Source organism: Ornithorhynchus anatinus, chromosome 18 (genome assembly GCF_004115215.2).
Source record: "Ornithorhynchus anatinus isolate Pmale09 chromosome 18, mOrnAna1.pri.v4, whole genome shotgun sequence".
NCBI classification, from domain to species: Eukaryota; Metazoa; Chordata; class Mammalia; order Monotremata; family Ornithorhynchidae; genus Ornithorhynchus; species Ornithorhynchus anatinus.
This window is the reverse complement of record NC_041745.1, coordinates 27569280-27595338: the sequence shown is the minus strand read 5'-3', so window position 1 is coordinate 27595338 and position 26059 is coordinate 27569280. Positions and strand designations below refer to the sequence as shown.

Here is a 26059-nt window from a genome sequence, read left to right as displayed (position 1 = left end):
TGCCTGGCACATAGTAAGTGTTTAACACAACAGTTAAAAAAAAAAAACATAAGGTTCTACTAATTCCAGAGGGGAATTATTCAGCCTGCTCCCAGAGCATGAATGAGACCCCTCATTGTGGGAGCCTAAGGAGAGGACAGTTGAGAGGTCAACCAATCCTACGTCTCTCCTCCTGGCAGGTAAAATTCCTGGCTTTCTGCCAGTTTCTCACATTTCCTTCTAGACTGCTGGGGCTTATGTTTGAAGAGCAGTAAGTTCTAATGGAAAGAGCACAGGCCTCGGAGTCGGAGGACCTGAGTTCTAATCTGGCTCTGCCGCTGGTGTGCTGGGTGACTTTGGGCTTCAGTTACCTCATCTGTAAAATGGACTTTAAGACTGTGACCCCTAAGTGGGACTCTAGACTGAAGCTTGTTGTCAGAAGGGAACGTGTCTACTAACTCTGTTGTACTGTAGTCTCCCAAGTGCTTAGTACAATGCTCTGCACACAGTAAGTACTCAGTAAATACCACTGATTGACTGACTGATGGAGACTGCATCCAACCTGATTATCTTCTATCTAGTACAGTGCCTGGCTGGTAGTGAGCATCTAACAAATACCATTAATGTATTTTTAATTGAACATTATATATATGTATAGTACATATTATACAAATCATGTTTAATTCCACTCTATTTTTGAAAAGGATTCAATTTAAAACTTAATTTGTTTATTATAAATAAGTCAATGAATAAGCTTCCTTCACCAATATCTGCTTTCAGACTTGGTCAGCTGAACTCTAAGTTAATTGTGAGCAGGGAATTTGTCTGTTATGTTATATTTTACTCTCCCAAGTGCTTAGTACAGTGCTCTGCATACAGTAAGCGCTCAATAAATACCACTGACAGACTGACTGGGTGGAGCACCTTCTGGAGAGGATGGTGGCGGTAACGGCAGCAAAAGCAGTGACATCTAAAGATGATTTTAGATAAGTGACTTCTTTCTGTGTCACTGAGGAACACCCTTATGGGCAGGGAACACATCTGCTAATTCTGTTGTATTGTACGCTCTCAAGTGTTTAGTACAGCACTCTGCAATGCTCATTTTGGGCAGGGAACATGTCTGTCAACTCTGTTATACTGTACTGTCCCATGTGTTTAGTACAGTGTCCTGAATGTAGTAAGCACTCAATAAATATCATTGATTGATTGCAAGTGCTCAATAAATACCAAGGATTGATTGATTGACTGAAGACTGCATCTCCGTTCGGAACCTTTAAAGGACAAGCTTCCCTCCACCCCTGAAGATTTTGGAACGGAGAAAGGACGTGAGAGAATTCAAGAATTTGCCCAGCACCACTGGCATCTCTCACGCCAGTTCTTTTCCCACTAGGGCAGAAAGGCCACGGGGATTAGCAGGGCAAGGAGGGCAGCACACTGCAAAGCGAAAGCAAGATTCTTAAGTGGAAAATCCCCTCTGTAGCTTACTTGGAGGAGCCCTCGTAAAGGTGAATGGAAAGTGACTCTGGGAGAATTCACAAGCCACTGAACTACAAAAACTGTGTTGTTTTAAAACAAAGAGCAGCCTTGAAAATGAAATGAGTTTTGTTGAGGTAGGCAATGAAATGTCTCTAGTTCTGGTGACATTTATGGGCTTATGCAACACAAAGAAACTGAACAGGCCCATCAATCAGTGGCATTTATTGAGCACTTACTATGTTCAGAGCACTGTACTAAGCGCTTGGGAGAGTACACTCCAGCAGAACTAGCAAACATGTTCCCTGCCCATAACGAGTTTAGAGGCCACTACACAACTCTCTGCCTCCAAAGTTCCCAACTGTGAATCTACAAATCTTTGGCACAGTTATTAAATCACATCTCCTTCGAGAAGCGTTCCCCGAATGAGGCCTCATTTCCTCCCCCTCTTCCTCCCTTCTGCATAGCACTTTAAAAACTGGATATTCACCCCACCCTCAGCCCCACAGCAGTTACAGATATATATATATATATCTGTAATTTATATCTCTTCTCCTCCTCTAGATTGCAAACTCCTTGTGGGCCAGGGAACACCTCTACCAACTGTGTTATATTGTACTCTCCCAAGCGCTCAGCACACAGTATTTACTGCTTGGCATCCAGCAAGCCCATCCAAAATACCACTGATTATTATTCACATTCTACTAAGCAAAAGTCAGAAGCTCAGAGATCGAAAGCGATAGTGTTGCCAAAAACTAGCCAATTAATGGTACAGAGGCTAGCAATCACGACATCTTTTGTTTGCGTAGCATTTTCATTTTTACAATCAGCTGTCTCACTTTACCCCCACAACATCTCTGGGAGATAGGGAGAGGCAGCTCTAGATCCCCATTTTACAGATGAGGAAAGAAAGGCTCAGTGAGGTCAAGTTACTTACCTAAGGTCTCTCGGGAAGCCCATGGTAGTGCTGGGACTAGAACCCCCAATCTCTTTTCTCCCAGGCCACTGCTCTTCCTACTAGAATTTGCCCGACTTAAGCCTGTTTCCTACCCCTTTGACAACCTTAGGTCCGTGGAACAACTTTATCCTCCAGCAGAGAGGATGATCTTTTTATTTTTTATGGTAGTCGTTGAACGTTTATTACATGTCAAACACTGTTTTGAACTCTGGGGTAAGTACCCAAACCCAGTTCCCCATGGGGATCTCGGTCTAAATAGTAGGGGAGAATGGGTATTTAATCCTCATTTTACAGTTGAAGAAACTGAAGCACAGAGAAGTTAAGTGACTTGCCCAAGGTCACGCAGCAAGCACTTTGGCAGAGTCAGAATTAGAATTTAGCTCCCTTGACTCCCAAGCCCATGCTCCTTCCATTAGACCACGCTGCTTCCCGCTCTCCTGTGTGAACTGACAGAAACAGGATTAGAGCGTGTTGATTCTGTGCCTTCACAGAACTCTTTAATCCTCCATGATACACCCTTGCGCTATCACAAAGGGACCACGAACCAACCACAAGTGCGCACCACGCATGGTTGGGGTTTTCTGTGACGGATCCGAGCTGCAGAGTTGGCTCCTGAGGCAGGATCACGGCTAAACCCCAGCTGGGGACGGTTTTAGGAATCAGCTTCTGGATCCTCCCGAGAGCCTGGATCGGCTTTAAAATAAAGCAAAATCGTTCTTTATCCCCCACTTCCTCGAGGGGGTGAAGGGAGACCGCAAGTCGGTCCAGATCGGGGAGGAGAGAGCAGTCTTGCTCCCCTAGGTCTTGCGGCAGGGGAACTGGATTCCATTACTCTGTTCTCTGAACACCTGCCCTTTCATGCTTTCATGTGGTGAGTGATATGTAGGGCTTTGCACACAGTGAGTGCTCAATAAAGACGATTGAATGAATGTAGGGCAGAGAGCACTCTGCTGCGACTCAACCCACTGCCTGGGCTTTGTTCTTAGAAGAGCCACAATGCCGGAGAGGGCAGGAAAGACAGAGAACCAACAGATCACCAGAAAAATAATGTAAAAGGAACTTCACTAAAGCCTTGCACTTTATTTTGTCTACCTCCAATAATAATAATAATATTGGTATTTGTTAAGCGCTTACTAGGTGTAGAGAACTGTTCTAAGCGCTGGGGGAGATACAGGGGAATCAGGTCGTCCCATGTGAGGCTCACAGTTAATTCCCATTTTACAGATGAGTTAACTGAGGCACAGAGAAGTTAAGTGACTTGCCCACAGTCACACAGCTGACAAGTGGAAGATCTGGGAGTCGAACCCATGACCTCTGACTCCGAAGCCCAGGCTCTTTCCACTGAGCCACATCAAGAAGCTCCCAGTTCCTTGTACTCACCCAGTGTGGTAATTAACAGGGGTCCAGTGCAGAGACAGGGTGGTCTAATGGACGGTTCCTGGGACAGGGAGTCAGGAGACCTGGGTCCTAATCCCAGCTTTCCTACTTGCCCACCATGTGACCTTGGGCAAGTCACTTCACTTCTCCGTGGCTCAGTTTCCTCTCTATTGTTGTTGTCCTATGCTGTCGAGTCATGTCTGACCCATAACGAAGCCATAGACACATCTCTCCCGGAACACCCCACTTCCATCTGCAATCGTTCCGGTAGTGGATCCATAGAGTTTTCTCGGTCAAAATATGGAAGTGGTTTACCATTGCCTCCTTCCACACAGGAAACAAGTCTTGGACCTCGACTCTCTCCCATGCCACCGCTGCCCAGCACAGGTGAGTTTTGACTTGTAGCATATGGCCTCCACTCACTAGCCACTGGCCAAGCTAGGAATAGAATGGATATGCCTCCACTTGACTTTTCCTCCCATAGTTATGATTGGTTGAGTACTGGGAAACTTTCCAGGTGCAATCCTGAGAGAGGTTTCTCTCCATAAAATACCCATTTTTCCTCCCTCTTAGAGTGTGAGTCCCTTGTGGGACAGGGACTGTGTCCAACCTGATCATCTTGAAACCGCCCCAGAGCTTGGTACATTCTAAGCACTTAAATGCTGCAATCATCATCATATCGTCAGGAAATGCCTTGATATGCAAGACCATACTCTGATCATGTCAGACACAAGTACAGTGTTCTGTGTACCAGTCAGAGACTCCCTTTTGCCTGGAATTATTGGAGTGACTTGTGTCTTAGTAGCTAGAGCAAGGACCTGGGTTCTAATCCCACCTCAGCCACTCTGAGCCAATCAGATCAGTTCAGTTTGGGGGACCACTGACATCCACAGCTGAACCTTAGCAAGGAGACGTCACACGTTACCCCGGTCCCGCAATGTAACGTCACGGGGCCTATTTTCTGGAATCAATCGGTGGTATTTACTGAGCACCTTCTGTGTGCCCAGCGCTGTACCTAGCAAGTGGGAGAGTACAATACAACAGAAGTAGCAGAATTAGAGAAAGAGCGAAAGGCAGACCGATATATAGAAAGATCAAACGGGAGAGAAAGAGAATTAGAAATGATGTAAATAAAAAAAGGGGAAAGAAATGAAAGAGTTGGATACTAAGAGGGAGGAGAGGAGAAGATGGAGGTGGAGGATGAGAAGAAGGAGAAAGCGGTGAAGGAGGAGGAGAAGGAGGGCGAGGAGGAAGCAAGAGGAGAAGAAAGATGAAGGAAGAGGAGAAAAAATGACAAAGTAAGAAGGAAGAAAATAGCCACTTTTAGAAGAATTGAATGATTTTCTATCTGTGGGATTCACCAATGTAGGTGCCAGTATAGTCGCTGTTGTTTTCCACAGGAAAACACAAGGTGCTTGCTAAAAGTGAAACTGTGAATTTTGACGTGGGCTTTGGGGGGTTTTATGCTTAGGGGGAAGATGTTCCATTTGGGGGTCTACACAGGTTAAAAACATTGTTCTTTTCTGAAATGTCAAGTCTTTTTTGGGCAAAGATTATCCTTTTTCTGATTTCTGAGCCTCATTATCATACAGCAGTCCAATTTCCTCCTAAACTGACCTCGTATCACAAAATGGAGGAAGCTGTGAATTGATCAGTGCTCTGGTGTTCTACTGAAATTCCCTAGAGCACAGTTCTAAATGAACAGAAACCAGAAAAAAAAATAGAACCCAAGATTTTCCCTCCCTCCCTTATTTAGGAATCTTTCCTTATACTCTGTTGCTTCCCTAACCTTTAATGTATACCTATCTCTCCTGATAGACTACAAACTCCTTGAGGGCAGGGATTATTTCTGCCAACTGTACTGTACTCTCCTAAGAGTTTAGTTCAGTGCTCTGCACCATATAAGCACTTGATAAACACCATTGATTGACTAAAGAATTATCACCAAGCAACCAAAACATCTTCTGAGGCATCGCACCCCCTTAAAGTTGCCTTTCAAATTCAAAGTTCTTGTTGCTTTTGCTACTTCTCTGCTTGGTCTGTCAGGCTCGTGATTTTTTTCTTTTTTTTATGGTAGTCATTTAGCGCTTTCTATGTGCCGAGCACTGTATGAAGTGCTGGAGTTGAGGCAAGCAAGTCAGGTTCAACACAGTCCACGTCCCACCTGGGGCTCAAAGTCTTGATCCCCATTTTACAACCGAAGGAACTGAGGCGCAGAGAAGTGCAGTGATTTGCCCGAGGTCACCCAGCAGAGAAGAGGCGAAGGCAGGATTAGAACCCTGGTCCTCAAGACCTCCAGCCCATGTTCTATCTACTAGACCATGCTACTTCTCATAAGTTGATCATTATAGGGAGTGAAGGCTACCATCCACACTCTCACCACCCTTTCTGTGCAAGAGATGGATGGGCACTGATTGTGGTAAAGAATGCACCTTAGAGGCTGAAGAATTCAACAGAGAAACATACTGACATTTGGATGCAAATTTTCATTCCAATCCTACCGTCAACTGAATATCGGTATTAAGGTACATATGCCTGCTAATGTATTTTATTTTGACCTAATTATAAATATTTGTATGTGTGTCTCTCCTGCTAGAGTGTAGGCTCCTTGTGGGCAGGAAAAATATCCCTTTTTTATTCTGTGCTTCCCACGACCTTAGTGTAATACAATGGGGATTGGGTTCTAGACTGTGAACCTGTTTTGGGCAGGGATCGTCTCTGTTGCCTAATTTTACTTCCCAAGAGCTTAGTACAGTGCTTTGCACACAGTAAACGTTCAATAAGTACAATTGAAAGAATAAATTCTATAACTACTCTTACTCCTGCTACTTCTAATACAACTCCTTTTGGGGGACCGCCAACATCTGGGGCTGATCCTTGGCAAGGAGATGTCATACAGGTTACCCCAGCCCCTCAGCATAACGTCACAGGGCCTATTTTCTGGAATCAATCAGTGATATTTATTGGACACCTGTGTGCAGAACACGGCACTGAGCTCTTGGGAGCGTACAACAAAATTAGCAGACATTCCCTGCCCACAGTGAGCTTTTGCACACAGTAAGCATTTGATAAATATGATTGAAAGAATGAATTCTGTAACCACTGATAATTCTAATATGATTACTATCGCTGCTTCTACTACTGACCGTTACTACCACCACCACCAGTTCATGAGCACTGAGAGCTCACCTCCTCCAGGAGGCCCTCCCAGACTGAGCTCCCTTTCCCTCTGCTCCCCCTTCCCTTCCCCCCCCACCCTCTGCTCTTCCCCCTTCCCCTCAGCACTGTGCTCATTTATATATTATTTATTACCCTATTTATTTTGTTGATGAGGTGTACATCTCCTTGATTCTATTTATCTTGATGATGTCTTGTTTTGTTTAGTTCTTTTTTGCTTTGCTGTCTCTCCCCCATTTAGACTGTGAGCCCATCATTGGGCAGGGATGGTCTCTATATGTTGCCGAATTGACACATTCCAAGCACTTAATGCAGTGTTCTGCACATAGTAAGCGCTCAATAAATACTATTGAATGAATAAATACTGGTTCCACCACTACTTACTGCCTGCTACTCCTGCTATTACCACCACCACCATTTACTGAGCACCACAGCATGCTTTGCACTTGTCCAGCCACTACAAAGTAAGGGGAAAGCAAGACCTCGTCTCAAGGACCTCACAAGCTCCCGTGTGGAAAAGACATAACAACTGACAATCACATATCCCTGTAATAAATACAATTGTGCTTAAATGCACACAAAGTAACAGTGGAGATGGTTAGCGGTGGAAAAGATTAAGGCCTCCTTAACCGGGAAAAGCATCGCGGGGTAAGTGTTTTAAGTTTGACTGTTTGAGCGGAAGCGACAATCAATCAATCTGAGGTTACCATCTTTGCTTGTTCACTCCAGGCTTAAATAGAAAAACCACTTGTCCGTGACTCAGTGAGGAAAAATAAGAAATTAGAAAGCACTTTGCAAAGATGAATCCCTACAGATGTTCTTAATAGCAGTAGTGATGTTGGAAATGAGAGTTTTAGTAATAATAATGATGATATTTGTTAAGCACTTACTATGCTCCAGGCACCGAGATAAGCACTGGGGTAGATACAAACTAATGAATTTGGACACAGCCCCTGTCCCATCCGGGACTGTCTCAATCTCCATTTTACAGATGAGGTAACTTGAGGCCCAAAGAAGTGAAGTGACTTGACCAAGCTCACACAGCAGACAAGTGGAGGAGCTGGGATTAGAATCCATGACCTTCTGACTCCCAGATCCATGCTCTATCCACTACACCATGCTGCTCTGGCTTAAGCATCTAGTGTCATGTTATTTGCTTGATATTTTCCTTAAATATGAGTTTTTTCAAGCTCTCAGATCCTAAGAGGAGAGAGCATTTGCAAACTCCAGGGGTAACACCTGCTCCCAGTACCACTGAATTTTTTATGGATTAGTAAGGTAAAGGCAAACCACCTAAAAGCCAAGTCATTGATGGATTTTAAGTGACAACTCTGTTGTATTGTACTCTCCCGAGCACTTAGTATAGTGCTCTGCACACAGTAAGCTCTCAACAAATACCACTGATTGATGGATTTATTGATTAAATACTTAGTCTAGAAAGGAAGCTTGCTGTGGGCAGGAAATGTCACTGTTTATTGTTGGGTTGTACTTTCCCAAGGGCTCAGTATAGTGCTGTGCACACAGTAAGCGCTCAATAAATATGATTGAATCAATGAATCAAGAGGAAGGGCTTTCCTTGAAAAATGGAGAATGCTCGCCATGTTTACTCCGCCACTGGGGCTGGTCTATGGTTTGATTCTGATGGGTGGGTGAGCGACAAACATGAAGATTTTGTTAACCCCTTCGAGGTCTTGTCCCTCAGCTACGGAGCTACACACTGTGCAACGAGACACAGGAAACAAAGGCAACCAAGAGCCATTCTGAAAATGCCCAGAGAAGTTTGGGCCAGATTTCACTTAAGCAGCAAAGCAAGAGTTCACTCACTAAAGGCTCACTCTGAAAATATGAAGCCTTTCTATGTACATGTATAGTCACACAAACTAACATGCATACTTTTTCATTGAAAAAAGGTGTTTGCCAACCTCCCTTGGAAGGCCCTGCTTATGCAAAATTTTTAAATAACTCACTTGTAAGATGACACACAGCAAAATAAAATGCATGAATATTATGCAAGTAGAAGACCCTCTTTCTTTCCTGTTTGAGCAAGACAAACCAACAAGGCAAACCTCACGCTAGTACCCGATGAAAACTCTGTAAACTTCTGTCAGAAGAACAAATAAAGAAGCGAACGTATCTCAGTCCACAGTTCCACTACTTTTTTTTTTTAATGGTATTTTTTAAGCATCTAGTACATGCCAGGCATCATACCAAGAGTGGGATAGATATAAGCTAATCAGATTGGACACAGTCCATGCCCTGCATGGGGCTTCCAGTCAGTCCCATTTTACACATGAGGTAACTGAGGCACAGAGAAGTTAAGTGACCTGCTCAAGGTCACATAGCAGACAAGGGACAGAACTGGGAACCCAAGTTTTCTAACTCCCAGGCCTGTACTTTTTTCCATTAGGCCACGCTGCTCATTGTACTATGTGCTGAAACTAGATTCCAATTATGGGAAGACTTATGTTAATTGTCAAGCCCAATAAAGTCCCTAATTGTGTCAGTTTGCTAATTCCCCTTTTACCACACCTGAGAATTACTACTCTGCCTGTTGCTGACCAAGGATCTCAAATTATACAGAAATACAGAGTATCTAGAAGGTGCAAGGAAAGAGCTGCATGTTTTTCAGCCTCTTTCAGAGCAGCTTCAACATAAAAATTAGCAACTTCCAAATCTCATAATGAACATGCCAATACATAGGGTTTAGATGCATTTAATTATAACCTTTGTATATTTCACAGCCTCTTATTTGTTGTCTGTCTCCCCCTTCTAGACTGTGAGCCCGTTGTTGGGTAGGGATTGTCTCTATCTGTTGCCCAATTGTACTTTCCAAGCGCTTAGTACAGTGCTCTGTACACAGTAAGTGCTCAATAAATACGATTGAAATACGAATGAATAGAAAAAACAGAACTCAAGAAGACTTTCCTGTTTACATATATTTTGACATGGCCAAGGTTCCAAATTTGCCTTTTTCCCCCCACACCCTTCACTCCTTTTGTTATTCATGTGAACAACTCAGCATGATATTTTGCTTCAAAGACATCATAATGGCAAAATCTTACATACTCTGCTCTTTCCCCAAATGATCTTCAGGGGTTCTGCTCCCCAAATTCAGTGCATGAAGCATAAAACCGCATAAATTTAGATCGAGAAACAGAAACAAACTCCACTCAGACGGTTGGATCAAAGACATCAAAACACAAAAATCATTCAATGCAGCCCAGAAATGCTAAGCGTCTATTAAAAAAACACCAAAAAGCCCACTGTCATTGTCACACAAATATTAAATGGGACTATTTTCCAATCCCTATCATTCCCAGATCCTAATAGCTACAAACCAACAAACTGTAAAACCTCATCAAAATATTCCCTTGAGGTCCCCTTTCTGAAGCTATGGCTGGAATAGGAGGTGAATGGCACAAACTTAAGCCAAAATAGGTCAAAATCAAGGAGGAAAAGTTCTTGCTTGTCTTTAAGTTCATTTGCAGTTAATAATAACAATTATGGCATTTCTTATGTGCTTATTATATGCCAAGCACTATTCTAAGCACTGGGGAAGATAGAAGTTGATCAGGTTGGACACAGTCCCTATTCCACACGGGACTCACACTCTTAATCCCCGTTTTACAGGCAAGATAATCGAAGCACAGAGAAGTTAAGTGACTTACCCAAGGTCACGTAACAGACGTGTGACGGAGCCAGAATTAGAACCCAGGTCCTTCTGACTGCTTTCTCCTAAATTGAAGCAAGGAAGATTTGCAGATCTTTGGCTCTGAACCCAAGCCTGGCTTTCTCTGTTGCCGCATTATGAATCTTTCTGGGTGACTCCAAGTTGGATGATCCAACCCAAACATATTAGTAATAGTATTTACTAAGTACTTACTGAGGGCAGTGCGCTGTACTAAACTCTGGGAAAAAATACCCAGGTAAGAATTAGGGCCAGGGGTTCATCATCTAAAAACAGCGTAGGGTAGATTTGGCCACTGACAGTAAGAAAGATGAAATAATAGATATAAATACAAAACATCATAAAAGAACAGAGCCCAACAAGTCCATTGATAAAGAGGCCAAGTGTAAAGAGGCCAGGTGTAAAGAGCCCAAGTCTGGGAGTCAGAAGGACCTGGGTTTTAATCCCAGCTCTGCCATTTGACTGCTGTGTGACCTCAGGGAAGTCACTTCATATCTCTGGGCCTTAGTTACCTCATCTGTAAAATGGAGATTAAGAGTGACAACGACAGGGACTTTGTTCAACATGATTAGCTTGTTGTAGCTTGTGGTAGCTCCCTGCACTTACTACAGTGCCTGGCATATAATAAGCACTTAGCAAATAGCACTAGGAGTGGAGGAGAAGGAGGGGAGAGGACCCCTATGGGCCTCCTAAAATTGGCAGAGGCTGCATGTTCTGCATTTTAAATTCCCCATGGTCCCCATTATGTGGGAAGCAGGCGTTCTGGGTAGCATGTGGTCAGGCAGCAAGAGATTCAGGTTTGGTTCAGCCATTTAAAGGCAGACGCTGAGAAGGGTATAACTGCAGCATTAAAACCCCACACCCGACTCATGCAAGGCACATCAGGAGCTGAGGCCCTGGATGGTATGATAAGAAGGTGGAGGGGGAGGATGAAGCCAATCTCCATTCAGCCCCAAGGCTGACTACTCACCCATCTCCCAGGGATTCCTTAGCTGTGCCTTGCCTCCAACTGGGGCCACTAAGAGCAGTGAAGTGACTCCCAAAACTGTGCTAGTCCCACCTGCCACATTGCCTTCCCAAGCCGCCAGAGCCATTTTATTTGATGGCAAGATGAGTAGGACAGAACCTCAGAGTCCTCCCAGTTACCTCAGGAAACTGAGACTTCAGAAGTCTTCCACCTCAGGCCCCCAGAAGGGATCTCCCTCACAAGACAACTTCTCTATGCCTCAGTTCCCAAAACTGTAAAATGGGGATTCGTTACCTGTTCTCCCCTCAACTTAACTAGGAGCCCCATGCAGGACAGAGACTCTGTCCGACCTAGGTGACTTGAATCTACCCCAGTACTTAGACTAGTGTTTGACACGTCATAAGTGCTTAATTCCATTAAAAAAAAAAAAGACAAACCAAAAAAGCTCTCCCTTTGGTATCACCCCTGCCAGAGGAATGGAAGGAGGCGGGACGGACAGCGGTACCCCCCCGTCCCCACACAGCGAGAGAGGAAATCCCGGGGCTCACCCCCAGCCTGGACCGAAAGGGAAAACTTGAGTCAACTATCGGAATTAAGGTGGGAGTAGGAGGTGGGCTTAGGGACTACCCTGTTGTGAAGCCAGAAACGGCCCGGGACTGTTCTTGTGAGAAAAGTCCTAAAGAATCAACTTGTATATTAATAATCATAACAGCAGCAGGAAGCAGGCAAGATCTCAGTCTGTACCTCTGATGGGTCTGAGACGCCCTCACATGGCTGTTCCTCAGAGCAATGAGCAGGGGCTGAAAACCACAGCAGGCTCTAAACCCTAAACTCTCTGTAGGCAGGGAACGTGTCTACCCACTCTGTTGCTCTCCCAAGCACTTAATTACCTTACTTAAAAATCACCTCCTCCAAGAGGCCTTCCCAGACTGAGCTCCTCTTCCCCCTCTACTCCCTCTGCCATCCCCCCTTTACCTCTCCTCAGCTAAAGCCTCATTTTCCCCTTTTCCCTCTGCTCCTCCACCTCTCCCTTCCCATCCCCACAGCACTGTACCCGTCCGCTCAACTGTATATATTTTCGTTACCCTATTTATTTTGTTAATGAATTGTACATCGCCTTGATTCTATTTAGTTGCCATTGTTTTTACGAGATGTTCTTCCCCTTGACGCTGTTTAGTGCCATTGTTCTTGTCTGTCCGTCTCCCCCGATTAGACTGTAAGCCCGTCAAACGGCAGGGACTGTCTCTATCTGTTGCCGACTTGTTCATCCCAAGCGCTTAGTACAGTGCTCTGCACATAGTAAGCGCTCAATAAATACTATTGAATGAGTAAGCGCTCAATGAATTCCACTAATTGAAAGACGGGTTTGATGCACTGAAGCTCAAGCCGGGAAGTAACGTGGCCTAGCGGAAAGGGCGTGGGTCTGGGAGTTGGAGGACCTGAGTTCTAATTCCATTCCAGCTCTCCCACTGTATGACCTTGGACACTGCTATATGATCTTGGACAAGTCATTTAACTTTTCTGAACCTCAGTTACGTTATCTGCAAGATGGGGATTAAATCCTACTCCCTCCTACTCAGCCTGTGAACACCATGTGGGACAGGGACTGTGCCTAATCTGATTAGCTTGTATCCATCCCTGAGCTTATTACAACTTCTGGCATATTTTAAGAGTTCAGCACATACCAGAAGAAAATAAAAAGTCTAGCTGGACCAGACTTTTCACCTTGTAATACCCTGTAATAGGATTGTAATTGTTACATCATTATAGAACCCCTTGTACTGCAACCTAGGTTCCCCTTCTAAAATGAATTCCAAAGTCTACTTTGTCCCCTGGTTACAATTGAAGTCTGTGCTTCGTAGCTGCACAAGGAATGGAAACTTGCACGTTGACAAGCTGCTTGCCATTGAACCATAACCAGGATAGAAACTTGTCTCCTGGATCACTGGACTTCACTTTACACACAAAGCAGGGTCAATCAATGACATTTATTGAGAGTTTAGTGGGTGCAGAGCACTGTACCAAGCACTTGGGTGAGTATAGTACAGAGGCAGTAGACATGGTCCCGGCCCACTAAAGGAGCTTACAGTCTAGAGGGGGAGATAGACATTAAAACAAATCATGGATATGAACTTAAAAGTGCTGTGGGGCTGAGGACAGGGTGCATATCAAGTGCTTAAAGGGGGAAGATCCAAGTGCCTAGAAGATGCAAAAGAGGTTACTTAATCCAGGAAGGCTTCTTGGAGGAGGTGTGATTTTAATAAGGGTTTGTAGGTGGGGAGAATGGTGGCTTGTCATCTATGAGGGGGGAGGGAGTTTCAGGCCAGAGGAAGGACGTAAGCAAAGGGTTTGCGGTGAGTTGATCGAGATAGAGATACAGTAAGCAGGTGGGTAGAGGAGCAAAGTGCACAGGCTAAGTTGTAGTAGAAAATCAGGGCCTCTCAGGGTCTCACCTGGAAAGTTTCCAGTCCTCTACCAGTGTCAACTACAGGAGGGAGAGTCAAGCAGAGGCCTACCCAATCCATTCCTAGCTTGGGCAGTGGCTGGCGAGTGGAAGGCAAATCTGCTATAAGTCAAAACTCACCTGTGCTGGGCAGCAGCCTCATGGGAGAGAGTAGAGGGTGGAGACGCAAGTTTACTGTGCGGAAGGAGGCGATGGTAAACCACTTCCGTATTTTGACCAAAAAAAACCTCTTTGGATACGTGACCGGAATACTTGCAGATGGAAGTGGGGCGTTCTGGGAGAGATGTGTCCATGGCATCGCTATGGGTCGGAGACGACTCGACAGCAAAACACATGATAGGAGGGAGAGAGCTGATAAAGCTTTGAGTAGAATTTCACATTCTGTGTTTTCCCCCTTTAACATGGAGACCTATGACCAGAGACTTAATTTTGGAAAATCTTACTTATTGCAATTAGGTTCAGCTTCCATGAATTCCAGTTTTAACTAGGGTTTCTCCTGAACCTTACTAAACCAGATAAGATGAAAGTTTTATGAGTTTCACTTCTTTTTTAATTCCCCTTGGTTTAAAGAACTGTAATAGGCTTGTAATACCTACAGTGTGGGGTAAGATACAAGCTTTGAGTAGAATTTCACATTCTAAGTTTTCTCTTGTTAGCAAGCAGAATGAAGGACTTCATTATGGGAAGTCTTCTCACAAGTTAGGGCTTTTTGTTTGGTTTGAGGTCTCCCAAGTGTGCTCTGCACACAGTAAGCACTCAATAAATATGACTGACCGACTTCCCAATCCACAGAGGTTGAAATCAGGAAGGATTTTCTTACTAGCCCTCATTGTGAAAGGGGATGAGTTCAGAATATGGTCATCTTTTTTATGGTATTTGTTAAAATGCCCTCTATGCCCTGTACTAAGAACTGGGATAGATACAAACTAATCAGTTTGGACACAGTCCGTGTCCCACGTGGGGCTCAAAGTCTTAATCCCCATTTTACAGATGAGGTAACTGAGGCCCAGAAAAGTTAAATGATTTGCCCAAGGTCACCCAGCAGACAAGTAGCAGAGCCAGGATTAGAATCCAAGTCATTCTGACTCCCAGGCTGATTGACTGAAGAAATGATAGTTCTCAAATGACCTTCTTTGATCATATTCCACCGGTTTAAAGCATTAAAGCTGCATTTTCTTGAAGGAACCTCAAGAGAGTAGGTGATAAGTTGTGCATGGAGGAATTAACCAGATAGAAAAACCTCGGTCCATAAAGCCATTTTTCCTTCATAGAACCATACCTTTTTATATTTGTTAAGCAGTGTGTCAGGCACTGTACTAAGTGCTAGGTGAGATACAAGCTAATCAGGTTGGACACAGTCCCTGTCCCACAGAGGGCTTACAATCTTAACCCATTTTATTAATGAGGTAACTGAGGCACAGAGAAGTTAAATGACTTCCCCAAAGTCACCCAGCAGACAAGCGGGGGAATATGAGAATCCTGTTCCTTCTGACTGCCTCTATCCTCCAGGCCACACTGCTCCTCAACCACATTGACTTCCTTTCTAAGAAGTATAGCTCCCTTCCATCTCAAAAATAAAAGAATAATGCCCCCTTATGTCAGTGGCTTTTAGATTCCCCAAGTCTAATAACCCTAACTTAATGCTTGATTAATGGCCTCGGTAAGTCTCGTAACCTTCCTGTCCCTCGGTTTCCCCATCTGTAAAATGAAAGTGATAATATCCGCTTCTCCCTATCTTTTGGGGACATGGCAAAAGATAAAATGGGAAGCAGAGAAGCCTAGTGGGAAGAGCCTGGGAATCAGAAGACCTGGATTCCATTCCTGGGTCCGCCACTTGCCTGTTGGTTGAGCTTGGACAAGTTGCTTCACTTCTCTGTGCCTCAGTTTCCTCCTCTGGAAAAAAAAACTGTTTTCCCTCAAGCTTAGACTGCAAACCCTTACTTTGGGACAGGGGCTGTGTTTCCCTCAGTGCTTGGCATACGGTATGCACTTAAATGCTACAATTATTATTAATGAATGGTCACAGCCTCCCAAGCTTTCGAGAAATTGTCCTAAAGACTTCTTCTGATCATCCTCCATTCCAAGCAAGAGCAGAACTTCACCATTGGCCCTTAGCTAGTGCTCTGACCTTCAAGAAGCCCCTCTAAAGTCCTGTAAATCACAGTCACATGGCAATCTGGTCACACAGAACCCAGCTTCATGATGCACTCTGCTCCAGCAGAGATGGTATTTCTGAAATCTGCTCCACCATTGCTCTGTCCAGAGGATATTTGACCCATTGTTCAGTCTGAGGGACTAGTTGAACAGTTCAATCAGTGGTATTTACTGAACGATTACTACGTGCAGAGCCCTGTACTAAGTGCTTGGAAGAGTACAACACAACAGAATCAGTCACACTCCCTGACCATAATGAGGTTATAGTTCAGGAGGAGGAGCTTACGGTCTAATTTACAGTTATATTTGAGTGCATACAGTGTGCAGAGTACTGTACTAAGTGCTTGGCTTTCAAGACCCTAGCTCCAATTCCACTTCTTCTTCAGAGGATAGATAGAAAAGAATGGGAGAGAGGCTTTTAGTGGCCTAAGCAAAGGGATTGCTGGAAATCTTTCTCTTTCTCTAAAGTCTTGTGAAAGAAGCAAAACTGAAAGCAACCAGTTATCCGAGACAAATCTACTTTGAACAATTATTTTTAAAATGGGCTTAATTAACTAAGTTAGAAAGGCACCTGTCCATGAAAATCAGAGCCAATTTAGTTTTATTTTTCTGGGTTAGTTATAGGGAGTATCCCCAGTTTCAATTCATTCAGAAAATTGACTTTATGGCGTCGACAACCCCAGGTACAATTTAAAAAAAAAAAAAAAAAGGAACAGTTGCCAAAAAACACAGTGAGTAGGTCAACTGTGGAATAGTAAATCTAAAATTAGCAGCCACCAGCTGTAAACTTTAGAGATGGAAATATAATCTGACACTCGCAGCATTTACACCTGCGTGGGACTTTTTGTTCTTGAAGCTAACGTTATAACTGATGAGCAGATACACCATCAATAAATTAGAAAGGTAGCACCAGCAACCTATTCTACAAGCTATTGTGGATGGAAATCTTCACCTCTGAAGTAAAGGCTCCTCATTCAGTGCCCTGCACACAGTGTGTGCTGAATACACATTGTTGATGGTGCTACAAGCCCATTATTCCAAATGGAAATCACATTTTGGACCAAATCTGTGTCCCATGCTGGGTGTCACGTGAAAAGAATTTCAGACATATTAATGTATGTTTTCCCCTCTGGTCTGCAACTCCTTCTGGGCAGGGAATATATCTGAAGCTCCTTATGGGCTGGGAATGTGTCTGTTAATTGCTTTATTATACTCTCCCAAGCCCTTAATAGGGTGTTCTGCACACAGTAAGCACTCAATACATGAATGAATAATTCTGTTGCATTGTACTCTCCCAAGTGCTTAGCTCAGTGCTCCACACATAGTAAGTGCTTAATAAATATCACTGATTGATTTCAAAACAATGGTTTCTTTTTCCAAAAGCAATATAAAGTCCAGAAAATATTTTCACTGAAAGGACATTTTGTTTTTATTTTTTGGCTGACCAAGAGGTCTACTATAACTACAGTGAAGCACTCAGGAGTGTGAGTTAGACCTAAAAGAACAAATTTGGTTAAAGTAGAGCTTAAATCAATCACCACCTACAAGCCATTCCTCCAACTGGGAAGTAACTAGGAGGTTAGCAGACTTCACCAGGAGATGAGCAGAGGAGGTGGGAGAGGAGATGGAGAATGGGCCCGAGAATTGGCACAAGACTGCAAACTCTTCCCAGGCTCCACCTACTTTGGCAACATTTTATTAATAGTATTTATTAAGCACTTACTATGTGCCAGGCACTATACTAAGCTAAGCTCTGGGGTAGATACAAGATAATCAGGTTGGGCATAGTCCATGTCCCACAAGGGGCTCCCAATCTTTACCCCCATTTTACAGATGTGGTAACAGAGGCACAGAGTTGGAAGGAAAGTGGAGCTCAGTATTGCTTTAATTGCTACAAAAGTTTCCTAGTTTGGCAAAAGCAGACATTCCTAAACTAATTTGTGTACATATATAAAAATTTATACACACACACAATTTATATAAGTCAATGGTATTTAAGTACTTTTGTTAAAGCACTGTACTGGGATTCTCCAATGCTTAGAAGAGTGCTTGGCACATAGTAAATGCTTAACAAATACCATTATTATTATTAAGCACTTGGGTGAGTACAATAACAACAGTATCAATAGACATATTCCCCACCCACAATGAGTTTACAGTATAGAGAAGGAGATAACATTAATATAAATATGTAATTTATAAAACCATTCTTTGTTTTTGATAATGGAACTGCTGATAGGAAAGCCTCTTCACCCAGACAATTGTATTTCTTGAGTGCTTACTATGTGCAGGGCACTATACTAAGTATTTGGGGGGAATACAATATAACAGACACATTCCCTGCCCACAGCTTTAGAGGATGAGTGTGTCCAGAAAAGCCAGCACTAAAACTGACACTTCCTTGTACACAATTTGCTCCAAAAGACAGATCCCTTTGCCCAGAAAGATGCCAATGGGTTTGTCCCATGCAAAACTTACCTCTTAGTGTTCTGACCTTCATGCAGCTTAGACTTAAGTAGAACCAATCTCCTCTCCTGATTTTAGTCAGCAAGGCTGGTCTGTACATTCCCCTACACCCTCTTGTTTGAAACTTTCCTTCACTAAATCTTTAAATAATTTAATCCTCCTTTCCAGTGCAATGACCTCACCAACTGACCACTTCCCCCTTTGTCCTGCTGGCCTCTATTCTCCTCAGATGCTCTCCAGGGGAAATAAATAGCACTGATTACCTGATTGTGAATTAGCTTCAGCCCTCATCAATCAATGTATTAAATGCTTACTATGTGCAGAGCACTGTACTACATGCTTAGGAGAAATCAACAGGATTAGTGAACTTGATTCTTACGTCAAGAAGTTAACCATCGAGGGTCACATCTGGATATATTGTATTTCTGTTTCTGCATATATGCAATGATTCATTCTACAGTTTCATCCTGACACATTTGTATGTGTTGTTTATTTCATTTCTTCCTGCTTCCACTATTTGTAAATAATTTTGCTTATCTGTCCACCCCATTCCCACAGCTTTTAGATTAAAAGATCACTGTCCTCACTGTAGCTCGATTCCATTCATCTCACCACCGACCTCTTGCCCACGTCCTGCCTCTGGTCTGCAACATCCTCCCCTTCATATCTGACAGACAATGACCGTCCCCACCTTCGAAGGTTTACTGAAGGCACATCTCCTCTGAGAGGCCTTCCCTGACTAAGGCCTCATTTCCTCTTCTCCCACTCCTTTCTACGTTGCCCTGATTTGCTCCCCATTTATTACCCTTCCCTCAGCCCCACAGCACTTATGTATGCATCTATAACATTCATTTATATTAATATCTGTCTCCCCCTTTGGATTGTAAGCTCACTAAGGGCAGGACACGTTCCCTGCCCATCAACTCTGTTGCACTGTACCCTCCCAAGCGCTTAGTACTTGCTCTGCACACAGTAAGTCCTCGATAAAAATGATTGATTGGCAAGATTTTTAAGGGCAGGAAATGTGTAACATGCTTCTGCTATACTCACCCAAGTACTTATTACAGTGCTTAATAAATACTGTTGATTGCTGGATGGATTGAATGACTGATTGATTGATTAAGGTTTGTGGACTGGTTGGCTTTATTCCCGGTCCTATTTGTTGGTAATTTTGTCCTGCCATTTGATGTCGAGTATAGGGTTCGTAGGTGAAACTGAAGGAAATGCTAATAAATAGTGCTGAGTTAATTTACCTTTGAAGCTGGAGACAGTGGCGGTCATGATTGTTTTATTTCAGTGTAGGAAATCAAAATATAAGTACCGTGATAGTAGAAAATTACATATGAGTTTGCATTGGATTTTTTCAGGTTGACAGTGACCAGAAAAGAAGATGTTCTGCACACTACCTTTTAATGAACTAATCAACCACACGGTCTGAAAGGATCCAGCCAGAAATATGCTAAACTGGTTACTTAATTGTTTGGGGGGGGCAGGGGAGGCAGTACTGACACATACAGCCTCCCTTTCAAGATGGCTTAGGTTTAAGTCGCTAACAAATGTCAATTCTCCACTCAACTGTGGCTGCTAATCTGTGGAGGACAAAATTCAACCACATGAAAGAAACTGAGCAACAGAGAATAAGATGTAAGATCAAGAGGAAATGCCGACAAACAGAAGGCAATATAACATTGGGTCTCCATCTGTGAGAGGAGTCCAGAGTGAGAGGAAACAAATGAGAATAAAAGGAAAATATAAAACAGACTCTCTGGTAATGCTGATTTTAGAGGCTGGAGAGCAGGGATTGTGTCTACTTGCTCTTTATTTAGCTACATGAAAGGTTAGAGGCTTTGCTAGTCTATGACCCCACAATGGAGGGTAGCTCCTGGGAGCATGGCACCTTCTAACATATTGCTTCAAGGACTGCCTATAATAATAATGATGGCTTTTGGTAAGCGCTTACTATGTGCCAAGCACTGTTCTAAGCTCTGGGGGGATACAAGGTGATCAGGTCGTCCTACATGGGGCTCACAGTCTTAATCCCCATTTTACAGATGAGGGAAGTGAGGCACAGAGAAGTGGAGTGACTTGCCCCAGGTCACACAGCTGACAAGTGGTGGAGCCGGGATTAGAAACCATGACCTCTGACTCCCAAGCCAAGGCTCTTTCCACTGAGCCACTACTTCTCATCTGTCTGGGTTGCAAACAAAGTGAGATCCTGAAGGGAGGGAATGAAAGAGGCAGAGAAAGTTTAAGGAAGGTTTCAGGTATAACCTGAGCATCTATTATCAAACCTTTGAATTTAAATCCCATCCCAAAAGACTAATAACAATAAATGTGGGGCTTGTTAAGTGCTTACTATGTGTCAAACACTAGGGTAGGAACAAGTTAAACAGGTTGGACACAGTACCAGTCCCACTTGGAGTTCGCCTAGCAGTATGGCCTAGTGGATAGAGCACGGGCCTGGGAGTCAGAAGGGCCTGAGTTCTAAACCCAGCTCTGCCACTTGTCTTCTGTGTGACCTTGGCTAAGTCCCTTCACTTCTGTGAGCCTCAGTTACCTCAACTGTAAAATGGAGATCGAGACTGTGAGCCCCTTGTGGGAAAGGGACTGTGTCCAATCTGATTAGCTTGTATCTACCCCAGTGCTTAGTACAGTGTCTGACATGAAGTAAGCATGTAACAAATACCACAATTATTATTATTATATAGGAGGGAAGAACAAGTATTGAATCCCCACATTAGAGATGAGGAAACTGAGGCACAGAGAAGCTAAATAACTTGCCCGAGGTCACCCAGCAGACAAGTGGAAGAGCTGGGATTAGAACCCAGGTCCTCCGACTCCCAGGCCCGTGCTCTTTCCAGTAGGCCACGCTGCCTCTCAGGGCCTCGGTTCGTAATCCACCGTGAACAAATGAGCTACTTGAGAAGGGTGGATTCATTTATTTGACATGAATAATCCTCAATACAAATCCAACCTTCCATCCTGCAATGGAGGGGGAGGCCAGACTGGAACTCAGGGCCACAGACCTGAACGGAACTGTCTCCCTCCCTCCCTCCCCTAACCCGCTAAAGTCTAACCAACAGCTCACCACGGGACGGTGGGGAACGTTGCCGCTACAAGAAGAGAAACCTCCGCTGGGGTCTGGCTATCGGGGCTGCAAGTTTCTAGCCAAAGGGCGGGCCATCTCAGCTGGCTACCAGCCGTGGCGATGTCCTCAGCAAGCTATCGGGTCATAGGGCTTTGGCTCGACGTCAGCTCTACGCTGTGACCACGTCGGCCATAAACGGATCCCGCCCACAGAGACCTTGTGGGGAGTTGTGTTGTACCCCTGTCTGCTTGCCTGCCTATCTATCTACTCACTTGCTGAACTCCGTGCCCCATCAGGAGTATGACTGACAAAGGAAAGAGAGTGCAAGGAGTTCTGCTCTGGGCAAACCACCATCACTCTAATCAATTCTCTGCCCCCCTTCTCAGTCCTCAAGTCGTCTGCGGTGCTGATGTCCATCCGCCATTTTTCATTCATTCAGTCGTATTTATTATTTATTTATTATTTAGAAATAATTTATTTACTTATCTGTGTGCAAAGCACTGTACTAACCGCTTGGAAGATTATACGGTAACAATAAACAGACACATTCCCTCCCCACGACGAGCTTACAGTCTAGAGGGAGTTTGTGGTCTAGAGAGAGCTTACGGTCTTTTTTGTTTTTTTGACTGAAGATTCCATCTCTGTAAGGATGTGAGAATAAACGCCATCATCTGGGTTTTACAATAGTGTATACGTGCATACACACACACATACACACACATATACCCTTTTTTTGATATCCAGTTCTATTTCTAACCATTCTTAATCCTCTAGCCCATCGGTTCTGTAACTGGCTCCAAAGCACAGGGCCTCCTTGTGCAGTTGGCAGCTACTGGAGAAGCTTACATAGAGATCTTTGAAAAAAACAACAAAACAGAAAGTATAAACATGACAGATTGATTACATGCTCTTCTCCTCTTCAAACCGGTCTTTCTTCCTTTTGTTCCCCAAACAGGCTCCCTGTGGCTTTTTCGGAGGTTCTTGATTGAACCAACGATAGAAGCATCTCCATTAAATTATTCCTCCTCTGACTCTCATTCGTGCTTTTGAGCCCTTCTTTTTCTGCTTTACAGTTCTCCTGCTTTCTTTTTCTTCCGGCTCCCGGCCTTTCGCCGTTACCATCGTGGACAGAATCATTATCTTCGAGTCTTACCTATTGGCTGGGTTCAAAACAAAGAGAGCAATGGTCATTGAGGCAAGATTTTTTTTTAAATGGTATCTGTTGAGAATTTACTATGCACCAGGCACCGTACTATGCACAGGGGTAGATAGAAACTAGTCGGATTGGACACTTTCCATGTCCCACTTGAGGCTCACAGTCTTAATCTCCATTTTACAGGTGAGGGAAGTGAGGTACAGAGAAGTGGAGTGACTTGCCGCAGGTCACACAGCAGACGAGTAACAGAGCCAGGATTGGAACCCAGGGCCTCCGACTCCAAGGCCCTTGTTCTTTCCACTGAACCATGCTGCTTCTCGTGCTTCCAAGTTGGTTATATTAATCAGGTGTGTCCTGAGCAAATGTCCACACAGCAGCTCAATGCTAAGAGGATTAGTCTAGAACCTCCATCAGGAGGCAGTATCTTATTCTCTCCCTGCTAGCAGCTATCTCCTTTTGTGTGTCTGAATCAGAGGGAGAGAATGAGGATGACGTTACCGAAGCCATCCCCGTCGTCAATAAGCACGGCCCAAGCCTCGCTCGCTGAAGGCAGTCCAACATCTTGGACTATGAAGGAGAGCTGGCTATTTTTGCAGCACGATCTGGGGAATGGAGTTGGATGTGTTCCCAGAGATCTGATAGAACGAGGCCTAAATGTGGGTGGGAGGCTCATGACCCCATCTTGGGCCAAAGTGCCAAGCGAGAGATTGTGACAGCTTGTGCAGTTTGATGAATTTGCCTCTCTAGGACCTTCACCCACCATGACTTGGGCCTGCAAGAGCCCAGCTGCACCCAGCAAAAGTCCCCGCGCATTATGTTCCGGCAACTGCCTTGACACTGGCGGGGCGGATGTCGCTGTGGTTAAAATGAAAATGCACCCATGTTCTGAAAAAACACCATTGGGGTCATGAAACCTCCTCGGTGGGTTTGCTGCAAGACCCCCTCATTGCATCTAGTATCAAAGAACCTCCAGAGGCCTGACGTTACTTAACCGAGTGCGATCGAGTTAGCGGCCTAACCACTCCTTTCTGCTCTAGCAGGCTGATGGGGATCCAAATGTCAATGTGGCCTGATGGGAAGACCACCAGACTGGGAGATTGGAGACCCTACTTGTACCCAACTCTGTTACTGGGCTGCTGTGTGACCTTGGACGAGTCACCTCTGGGCCTCAGTTTCCTCATCTTTAAAAGGGGGTAAAATGGGAGCCCATCAAATGCGAGACCAGGACTCCGTCCCATGTGAGAGACTTATATTAACCTCAGTGCTTAGCCTATAGGAACTGCTTAACAAATATTATAATTGTAATTACAGGCTTCTCGAAACTCTGGCAACTGTATTTTTGCCATTCACTCTGGGATGATTTTCTTAGCAACCTAGAGCCTTCAGAGAATAATCCCGCTCTGCCTCTGGAGTATTGCTGAAATGATCACCCAAATTTTTCTTCAATGGTATTTGTGAAGCACTTACTCTGTGTCAACCACCGTTATAAGTGCTGGGATAGAAACAAGTCACTCAGGTCAGTCACGGTCCCTGTCCCACATGAGGCTCACAGTCTAAGTAGGAGGGAGAACAGGGATTGAATCTAATCCTGGCTCTGCCACTTTACTGTGTGAATTTGGGCAAATTGCTTAATGTCTCTGAGCTTCAGTTACCTCATCTGTAAAATGGGGATTAAGACTGTGAGCCCCAAGTGGGACCCAGACTGTGACCAATAGGATTATCTTGTACTGAGCTTAGCCTTTAGTTCAGTGCCTGGCACATAGTAAGAGCTTAACAAATTCCATTAAAAAAAATCTCCATTTTCCAATTGGGGAAAGTGAGGTACAGAAAAGTGAATTGATTTACCCAAAGTCGCCCAGCAGGCAATTGCCAGAGCTGGGATTAGAACCCAGGTCTCCTGATTCTCTGGCCCGTACTCCTTCCGCTGGGCCACGCTGCTTCATCGGTAGATTATTCTGGCTTCTTGACCTTCCCTCTGCCAGCCAGTTGCCAACTTCACCGCCCGATTGCAACTCCACCCGAGGAATCGGCGCCGGGAGGGGGTCCAAGGAAAAATTCAAATCCGAAGCTTTGCAACTCTGCAGCTAATCATCATCATCATCATCATCATCACAAGACAAAGAGGTTGAAACTTTTGGCTAAAATGAAGCTTGGGGGTAAATGAGGATTCTGTGTATCAGTGCTATCCCTGGTTCCCCCGGACAGACCGCAACGGAGAGCGGGCCACACGTCCATCGGACACGAATTTGCCATTCCCCCCTCCCGCTCCCCTGCATGCCCCCTCAGTCGTGTAATAATGATCCCACCACTAAATGTTCCCTGGGTTAAAATGACGCCTAAGGCTGCACCTTTAACCATCAGTTCTTGGCCCGAAAGTCACCGAAGAAATCGGTCTGCTAATCATGAGGCAGAGGCATTATTTTCTAGTGGCTCCAGTCTCTTTCAGTGGAGGTCAGTGGAGCTGATCTCTTGCCTTCGGGGTCCAGATCATTTCCCTCCTTCTCCTGCTCCTTCCCTCAGCACCCCACGCCCTGCACCCCGTGAACCAACCAAGACCACGATGCCCCCCGAAACCTCCCCTCAACAACCCCGGGGCCCCCCAGGGTGCACAGAACAACATGGCCACCCTGGGATAAGCGCCGGCATAGAAACAAGTCAATAAGGTCAGACGTTGTCCCTGTCCCATAGGGATACCCCATCCCACCCCAGCTGCTGCAGGGCGAGGAGACCGTGTCTAGGACACCCACGGGCAAACGGTCAAAACCTGGGGGACAGGAATGATGAGCCATCTCTGCCACTTCTTCCATCTGTGATAATAATAATAATGATTATTACTGTTAAGTATTTACTATGTGCCAGGCACTGTTCTAAGCACCGGGGTAAGCATACAAGATAGTTGGGTTGAACACAGTCCCTTTCCCAGTGGGGCTCACAGTCTGAGACCCCATTTACAGATGAGGTAACCGAAGCTCAGAGAAATGAAGGGTCTCACCCAAGGTCACACGGAAGACAAGTGGCAGAGCTAAAATTAGAACTCACGATCTTCTGCCTCCCAGGCCCGTGCTCTAACCACAAGGCAATGCTACCTCTAATTCCTTTCGGTGACTGTCTC

General features: G+C 44.6%; 1 long non-coding RNA gene across 1 annotated transcript; it reads left to right on the top strand.

The window, feature by feature from the left end:
* The first annotated feature begins 12102 nt into the window (after positions 1 to 12102).
* On the top strand, positions 12103 to 20460 carry LOC114818194. Its single transcript, XR_003766015.1, has 2 exons — positions 12103 to 12216; positions 20071 to 20460. It is a non-coding gene; the product is annotated as an uncharacterized LOC114818194 (long non-coding RNA).
* The last annotated feature ends 5599 nt before the right edge of the window (positions 20461 to 26059 follow it).